The sequence below is a fragment of the Ictalurus furcatus genome, chromosome 12 (genome assembly GCF_023375685.1).
Source record: "Ictalurus furcatus strain D&B chromosome 12, Billie_1.0, whole genome shotgun sequence".
Classification (NCBI taxonomy): Eukaryota; Metazoa; Chordata; class Actinopteri; order Siluriformes; family Ictaluridae; genus Ictalurus; species Ictalurus furcatus.
Window position 1 is genome coordinate 29,479,901 of NC_071266.1, and position 9,061 is coordinate 29,488,961.

General features: G+C 41.9%; 1 protein-coding gene across 1 annotated transcript in view; it reads right to left on the reverse strand.

Moving 5' to 3' along the window:
* The window catches only part of tcf20 (transcription factor 20), a 28,368-nt gene extending 24,660 nt beyond the window's left edge, over nt 1-3,708 (reverse strand). The window contains exon 1 of the mRNA XM_053637482.1: nt 3,576-3,708. The gene's annotated coding sequence lies outside the window, so the exon portion shown is untranslated. The remainder of the gene's footprint in view (nt 1-3,575) is intronic.
* Between the last annotated feature and the right edge of the window lie 5,353 nt (nt 3,709-9,061).

Here is a 9,061-nt window from a genome sequence, read left to right on the forward strand (position 1 = left end):
CATCCTTACATCCTTCCCTCACATCCTAAAGGGGAGCTAAGACGCAAGGAAAGGAAACAAGGATGCAATAAGAAATGAGAAGCACCGCCTATGTCAGTTTGCTATCTGCGTTGTGATTAGTTGTAGCAATTAACATGCTCTTTCTTGTAATTCCTTCCACCACCTTTAGAGGGCAGCGTGACACCACAAAAGGTCTAGCAGAACTCTAATATCCATTCAGCACATTAACACACACCTTGACCAGGTAAGTGTGTCGGAGTGTTTCAGGGAAGAGCTTCTCCAACACTTTCCAAACAATAATTAAACCAAAAGGAACTACTCTACACCGTTACTTTAGGAAAACAGGAATCTCATACTTACCTTGGTTCAGGTGAATAAATACAGGTGAATGAATGAATAACTAAAGTATAATAGGCTAGCTAATATTATATGCAGATATGAATCTGATTAAGTATCTGTTTTCTTTTTAGAAGCATTATTAAATGTCCATGTGTGTATAATAGTGAAGATCAGAGGTGGGTAGTAACACGCTACTGTACATTTATTTGAGTAACTTTTTTGGGGGGGAAAAGGTACTTTCAAGAGTAGGTTTAACTGGCTATACTTATTCTCTTACTCAAGTTCATTTTTAATCACAGATATGTACTTTTACTTCTCTACATTCGGGGGCGTTCCTCCGTTACTGTCAAATATTAATGAATATGTGTAGTTTTAATATTTAGTTTATATCACGTGTAATGAGCCTTGCGATTCACTGCAGTGTCTGAATGCGGACGCAACAACTGCTCACTTTTTTATCTGCTCAGTCCTGGAAGATAATGGCAGAAGATGGGGAAGAAGTGAGTGTCCCCTCTCTCTCTCTCTCTCTCTCTCTCTCTCCACACACACACACACTTTCTCTTCTGTACCATAGTCTGTTCTTATGTTCTCTGTTGTCTCGTTTAAATGCAGATGCTGACAAGTTTGTGTTGTTAACATGCTGTGAAATTAAAGACAGTCAACTGTCGGGAAAATGTTTGTTTTTTGGTGTGTGTTTGTGTGTGTGTGTGTGTGTGTGTGTGTGTGTGTGTGAGAGAGAGAGAGAGAGAGAGAGAGAGAGAGAGAGAGAGAGAGAGAGAGAGATTTTGTGTTGAAAATGACAGGTTATGTGTTATTGTACCCATCACAGGACTGGGATCTGCTGCTTCATCTTGAACCCGGGTATTATATCATATTTCAGGGAGAGATGAGACTTACAGTTCTCCATGTAGTCTGAGATTCGGGAATGTCCCTTCATTTTAATCAGAACTAGTAACTTGCTACTTGACTCGTCTTCTCATTGGATACTCTATTACTCTATTATTAACATTATTACTTTTACTTTTCCTTGAGTTATTATTTTTATAAGTAGTTTTACTTGTACTTGAGTAAAATATTTGGCTTCTCTACCCACATCTGGTGAAGATTAATCTAACGGAATAATACACTAATCACTGAAAATCTGTAGTTTTATACTAGCGTTGTTGGCAGATTATTTGAGCAAAGTAAGCTAACTGTACTAGCTATGTTCCCTCACCAGTGGTCTCTGTTACTTCCTTCCAAGCTTTATTTTTCTCACAAATGTCTCTATACACGTTTAATGAGAGGTTGTATATGACAGGATAACATGAAACCAGGCTTATGAGTTTTTCTTCCATTTTTGCATCAAAGAGTAAATGGGAACTAATTGGATTTAGGAACTAAAGTAGTGTGCGAGGAACTGAAGAAATGAGGAATCATTCAAGACGATCATTTCGATTTGTTACTTTACAATTATACCTAATTTGCATAGATTTGAATTTAAATCTCATTTTAAATGTCATTTGTGACTGAAATCGTGGCTCATTTACATATAAAATGAACACTTGCCTTCAGCTTTGTCGCTTGTTAATGTGAAGATCGGGTTATTGAGTCATTCTGATTGGATCATTCACCTCCTCGATGAGGTAGGGTTTGGAGTTCCAGTATAATAAAATGGTTTAAGTCTGCATCACTCGATTGAGCACCCTTCCTTTTCCTGTACTGCTTATCCTACACAGGGTCATGGGGAACCTGGAGCCTATCCCAGGGGACTCGGGGCACGACGCGGAGGACACCATGGACAGGGTGCCAACCCATCACAGGGCACAATCCCATACACACACACACACATTCATTCACCCACTACAGACAATGTAGAGATGGCAATCAGCCTACAATGTGAACGTGCTAACCACTAAGCACCATGCCCCCAACTGTACCCTTATTAACCCTAATTAATGCTAACATGTATGAGTTCCTTCTGTCTGTATTAGCATGCTAACTTGTTAGCAAGGCAAAGTGACACTGGGATGTACAGGTGGGGGAGGCAGAGAGAAATAAAAAAAAAAACCCAGAGAAAAAAAAAAAAAAAGCATTGTCGACAAGAGGAAGTGACAAGAGGAAGTGTGGAAAAAGAGGACAGGAATACGATGCAGCTTTCAGTGTGTCCACCAGGGGTCAGGATTGATCTAGAGAACTGTACAGTGCGCCACATGGTTCCTCTTCCACTAAATGTCACACACACACACACACACACACACACACACACACACACACACATTGCCTAGCAACCGCATTGCCCCCCTCCACACTCCGGATGTCAGTAAGGGGTGAGCATCGGCATCTCAATAGAGCTAGAGCGAGAGGCAGTTTGTGTGTGGAATACAGTAAGCCCAGCATGTGTGTGTGTGTGTGTGTGTGTGTGTGTGGCTCTGCTCTCGGTGCTTACCTACTGAAAGAACTTCATCCAGAGATGAGTGGGAGGGAAATGTTAGACCTTGTTGCTGCGGTAACGGTCCGTACTTCCTCTCCTCCCCTTAACCCTCCTGTAGTGCGCACTACTTAGCAGTGTTCTGTTCCACTTCCCTGCTCGGTCTCATTACATTTTATATATAATAATGTAGCATATACAGAATATGTTCTTCAGCTTTCATGAGCATGCAGCATGATCAATAAGGACCTACATTCATACTGCCTATGTAAGTACAGTATATAGGGCGTGAAATAGTGGCTCCTGCGCCCTACCTAGTGTACTGTATGATCAGTCAGGAGTCATTTAGGTTCAAGTCTCAAACCTGTAAATAAATAAAATATAGATGTAGCACTACACTTTTAGTAGGGATCTGTTTAGGAATTGCTGTACCGTGTAGGATATGAATTAGCGAATTCTGCACCCTACGTAGTAAACGAATAACTCCCTAGTCCTGCTGTACATGCACCTCAAAAAACTTTGCACCAATTCTGTTTGTGCTTCCCTTTAAACCCTGTTCTGGTGCCCTATCATCTCGTCTGAAAGTCATTCAATAAGGAATTGAGCTGATATCACTGTAGGAGCAAGAATTACCCAGAAAGCACTGCTGCAATCTGATGAAGTTTCCTTTATAAAATTATGGAGAAATTCAAATATACTTATTAGCTCCTGGGTCTCTTTTTTTTTTGTCTCGTTAGATTTTACAGTCATATTTATAATAAAATCTGCTCAAGAATATTTGAATAATTGCATTTTCTACATACATATAAATGACCAACTTTCATACCGTAGTGTTCAACTGTTATTGTTACTGCCTGATATGAGGGAAACAGTGATGTTCCAGATTGTTCCGCTTCATTTCCATTGTCTTTACCTCAGCTATGCGTCAGCGTAACGCATACATGCTAGCTAGCTAAATCATTATGCTATGTTCTGTGTATTCTAGTTGCCTAGCAACAGGATTGAAGGCGTTGTATTAATCACTGGAATATCTGACTAAGGCCTGAGGAATACATTTACGTACAAAGTTATTATACATTTTATAAACGTAAACCTATAAAGCTTAACTGTGTTGTATTGTCCAGTGGCTAACATTTTTTGCATCATCGCTCAGATTTGCATGTTGTTTTACATTCAAATACAGCTTTTGTGCTTTGTGTCCACTTCAGAAATTCTTATTATGATGCAATACTAACATTTAGTGTAAATGCAGTGTAATTGTACTCATACTGAGTCTTTTTTTTTTTTTAAAGGTAAACATTGATGTTCCGGATTCTTCTGTCTCATTTATTTCGACTCTCACTGTGTCTCTACGTCATCTGTATAAAACACTTAAAAGCCACGTGTTAGCTAGCTCAATCGTTAGCTTCATCTCCAGTGAAATAACGGTGAGGCGGATATCTTTCGCAGTTGCCTAGCAACAGTGCTTTCATACCGTAACCACTTGAACAGCGATGGTGTTGTGTGTTGGTCTGCACATGTTCTATGTGAACACATTTTCTTATGTTCCAGAATGTTCCAGTGTAGCTTCTGAGGTTCCAGTGAACCACTTCTCTGGTTTGGAGAAGTGTGCTACACAATTTGTGCACATGTATATAAGGGAGTAGGGAGTAGGGAGACATTTAGGACACAGCCAGAACAAGAAGAGCTTTCTGTAATGTAAACGCAGTGCTGATTGCTGCAGACGGAACAGACGGGTTTAACCCTTTTGTTGTTCCATCACTTCCTGTGTCTCTGTTCTGAGTGTTCCTGCACTCACTCACACACACACACACACCTCCTCCTCCTCCTCCATCTGTGCTCCATCACACACTCTCCCTCCCTCTGTCTCTCCATCCTCATTCCTCTCTCTCTCTCTCTCTCTCTCTCTCTCTGTCTCTCTCTCTCACACACACACGTTCATTATTACGCCACTCTTTCCTGCTTATAACTCACACTGACATGCAATATACAAGGCCTTGGAGACGGACAAAGTGAAGGGGTTAAAAGTAAGAAAGGGAGAAAGTCTGAGACTATTAAAGCCCTTTGTTAGATCGCATATCGATAATACAGGCATTTTAGAAAGAAACTCAAACACAGGCATACTGTCTTGAAGCTGAGGCAGATGGCTGCATGCAAAAGTCCATTTAAAACAAACCTTTTGCTGCATTTTCACTCCTACATGATACCCAGATCCATTGTTTGCTTTTTTTGGTTTGTGTAATTTCATGCAGAGAGAAACAAACAAAAACACAGTGAACTCAATGAAAAATAAAAAATATCGCTCTGATTCCAACACGGCAGCCAGACTAATATCCGTGAAAGCACCTAATTGTTTTATTAAGTCCAAATTTACTGGCAGAAGTGAAGGTCAAGCATGCAGTATAGGACAAAAAGAAAGGCATAACTCTCAGAGTTGCTCACAGTGAAGCTGCCAAAACTTTGCTAAGAACAGCCATGAGAGAGCTGTTTAAATAGACAGACTGACTGAGGATCAAAGGAACAAGGTGTGTTAGAGTTCAGATGAATGGGAATATTGTAATCTCTGGATTCTGATCCGGACGAGATGTGGACCGAAAGAGGAACAAGATGTGACGTTGAATGGTTGAAGAAATGTATAAGGAGCATTACCAGGACTACATTAAATATTTAGATCTTAATAAAGTATTACAAGTGGCTGCTGGAGGTCCTTTTACACAATCCTCCAGGGTGATAATCAGGGACAGAGCCCAAGCCAAAGCACAAACGTAATGACAGTTTGAGGAAAAGACACTTTCCTCCTTTCCCATTCACGCAGAGCCTCCACACTCACATCACAATCTTGGTCCACACAGAGTGGAGGACCTGCCGACGAAGACTAAGGGCTGGATGACAGCGGTTTTGTCTAGCCCAGCATTTTTATCTAGCCCATTATGTCCATCCTTCGCCCTCGACACCTTTAACAGCCATTGAACCGTGAGCACTGAACCATAAACACTAGGTATCTGTTCTGCGACATTAAGATTAGCATTTTGTCATAGCCCTGTCCACTAAATCTTTGAAAAATTGCTTATCCAAGGTTTATCCAGGAGCCATGGTCCAACAGGATACAGCAGTCTTTAAGCTTCTATTTTCTGTAGCAGTTGTGGATGTTGGCCACTGGTCCTCTCGTGTCCAGAAGAAGATGCCTCAATATAATAAATCCACAGAGGGGATCCATCACATTTAGCTGATTCCACCACATGGATGCATAAATTGTTAGTTCACTGTCACCTCCTCTCCACTCTTGGGTTCTGGGACTGACACTATACCAACAGCAGGATGATTACATTTACATTTATGGCATTTGGCAGACACCCTTATCCAGAGCGACTTTTACAGAAGCGATTTGCAGTCTCTATCAATAAATACATCCCGATACTGGTTCACTAGGTCACGGACTAAGAATACCATCAGTTTAAAAACTCTGTTGGGAGGTAATATAGTAAGAAAAATACACAGACTACACAACTTTTTTTGCTTGGTTTTTTAAATGAAAAGCGCTAATTTAAGTTCTTCAAGAAGAGGTAGGGGGGCGCACAGTGGCTTAGTGGTTACCACGTTCGCCTCACACCTCCAGGGTCCGGGGTTTGATTCCCTGTGTGTGCGGAGTTTGTATGTTCTCCCCGTGCTGCGGGGGTTTCCTCCGGGTACTCCGGTTTCCTCCCCCAGTCCAAGGACATGCATGGTAGGCTGATTGGCATGTCTAAAGTGTCCGTAGTGTATGAATGGGTGTGTGAGTGTGTATGTGATTGTGCCCTGCGATGGACTGGCACCCTGTCCAGGGTGTACCCCACCTTGTGCCCGATGCTCCCTGGGATAGGCTCCAGGTTCCCCTGCGACCCTGAAGAAGGAGTAAGCGGTAGAAGATGGATGGATGGATGGATGGAAGAAGAGGTAGGTCTTTAGACGTGGTTTGAAGACTGCCAGTGACTCAGCTGTTCGGACGTCTAGGCGAAGTTCATTCCACCACCTAGGTGCCAGAACCTAGAAGAGTCTTGATGCAGGTCTTCCTTGTACCCTGAGAGATGGTGGCACCAGTCGAGCAGTGCTAGATGATCGGAGGGAGCGTGATGCATTGTGTTTTGAGGTAAGTGGGTGTTGGTCCATCTTGGCATTTAAGTATCAGTGTTTTAAATCTGATGCATACAGCTACAGGAAGCCAGTGGAGGGAGCGTAGCAGTGGGGTAGTGTAGGAGAGCTTAGGAAGGTTGAAAACAAGTCAAGCAGCTGCATTCTGGATCAGTTGCAGAGGTTAAATGGGTCTCAGAGGCAGATCTGCCCAGGAGCGAGGTGCAGTAGTCCAGTCTCGAAATCACAAGAGACTGAACCAGTACCTGAGTGGACTGTATGAATAGAAATGGACGAATTGTTCTAATGTTGTAAATGTGAAAACGAGATGAGCGTGTCAGATTACGATTACTACAGTACAGCATTCCTGACAGGCCTCACCGCCAGCATATTCCTCTGCTTACCAAAACATGACTTGTTAGATTTATATATGGACCGATATTTGGACATAAGTCCTGACTGCTGAAGCGCTGACAGCATCGTTTTTTCTGGCAGAGGATCTTATTGTCTACACCAAGGTGTCAGTTTTTAAAACATCTTAAATTCTCCATTTATAGCTAGCAGAGTCACTGATGCCCTTAACATACATAAAGGACAGCGACCTACAGGACAAGCAAGGCTTGTAATTGATTGGGGCCCTGTCCAGGATTCCTCGAAACCCGTGAATGGGTAATGTACAATGTTATGTGATTTTGATGCAGTGACGGTTTTTCTGATTGGGAACATTCATCTACATTACATCTAGCATGCAGAATACAACACTAACATTTCAGAAAGTTATCCTATAGTTCACTGTATTGAAGCCTAATATAAACCAGGAGGGTCCCTTGCATTTTCCTGCCTGGGGATCCCACAGTCCCTAGAATCACCTTTACCTCAATTGATGCTGATTACACCCACGCCCCTGAGTAGGGCGTAGGGCTGAAATTTGGACAGTGACTTCATTTCAGTATTGTACTTCTGCGATGCACAGATGAAAGTGAAATGTAAAACAAATCCTTGGCTTTTTGGTTCTGCTTTTTAGTGTGGCTTTTCACACTCACAGTGGATGCTGAGTGCACTCTGTGGACTCTCGGCTCTTTTTGGCATTGGTGACTCTGCGTCCTGTGCTGACGATGTGACCGTTACTGCATCACTCGTAGCCATTCAAGTTCAGGAGTTTGAATGGAAATGTTGGGATTCCTCTCTCAGAAGTGGCTTCACGTGTCATGGAGGAAACACAAATGTTAGCCATCACGATTCCTGGTTTGTAGTAATCATGTAGTAGGGTGTAGTAATAGTAGTGCAATTATCAGGCACACACAACTGGGTCCAGGATGTATTAATGGACCTCGGACATCAGTGTTAAATGAATTCAGCATTTAACAAGATTAACAGTCAGTTTTAATCTATGTACATGATGTTTCAGTAAATATAGTATATTAACTATTTAACAAGAAAGGAAAATTTTACAAGGAAAAAAGGTAAAAAGGTAACCTGTGCACAAACCCCTACTCTCAAACTACCTGCTCACACCACTGGTATTCCTCCTGTTTCCCACAATGCTGAGAGAGACAGAATTCCTCCTTTTTCCTCTAGGTATGTTTCTCATATAAAGTCTCTCTCTCTCTGTTTCTCAGTCTCTCTGTCTTTTATTCTGCTTTACTCTTTTTCAGTCTCCCTCTATCTCTGATTTTGCATGTCTTTCTCTTGTCTCTGTTTCTCAGTGTCAGTGTTTTTCCTGTCTGTCCTCTCTCTCTCTCTCTCTCTCTCTCTCTCTCTCTCTCTCTCTCTCTGTCTCTGTCTGTCTGTCTGTAATAAGTTTTAATAAGAATGAAAAATGCATGAGGAGGAGATGCAGCACAGCAGTGATAGATTAAGCAGTACATGAGAGGAGAAAGGGATGAGGCGGACTGAGGGTGTGGTAAATAAAAGACAAAGATGAGTGGGTGTTTATGCTGGGGTGACAACACAAACACACACATACGCGCACACACACACACACAGGAAAAACAGATGAGGATAGTGAGATGTTTTCTATCATTCTACAGTACATACAGAAGATCATCTGTTTCTCTACACAGTTCATATGGAATAGTGTGTAGTGTGGTTCTGTAGTGTAGCAGTGTGATAGATTAGGTTAAAGTGTGCTGCATTAGTAAAACAAGTAAAATGATATAGTAGATGCATGATGAATGGCGTAAGACAGCACTATGGATAGTGTAG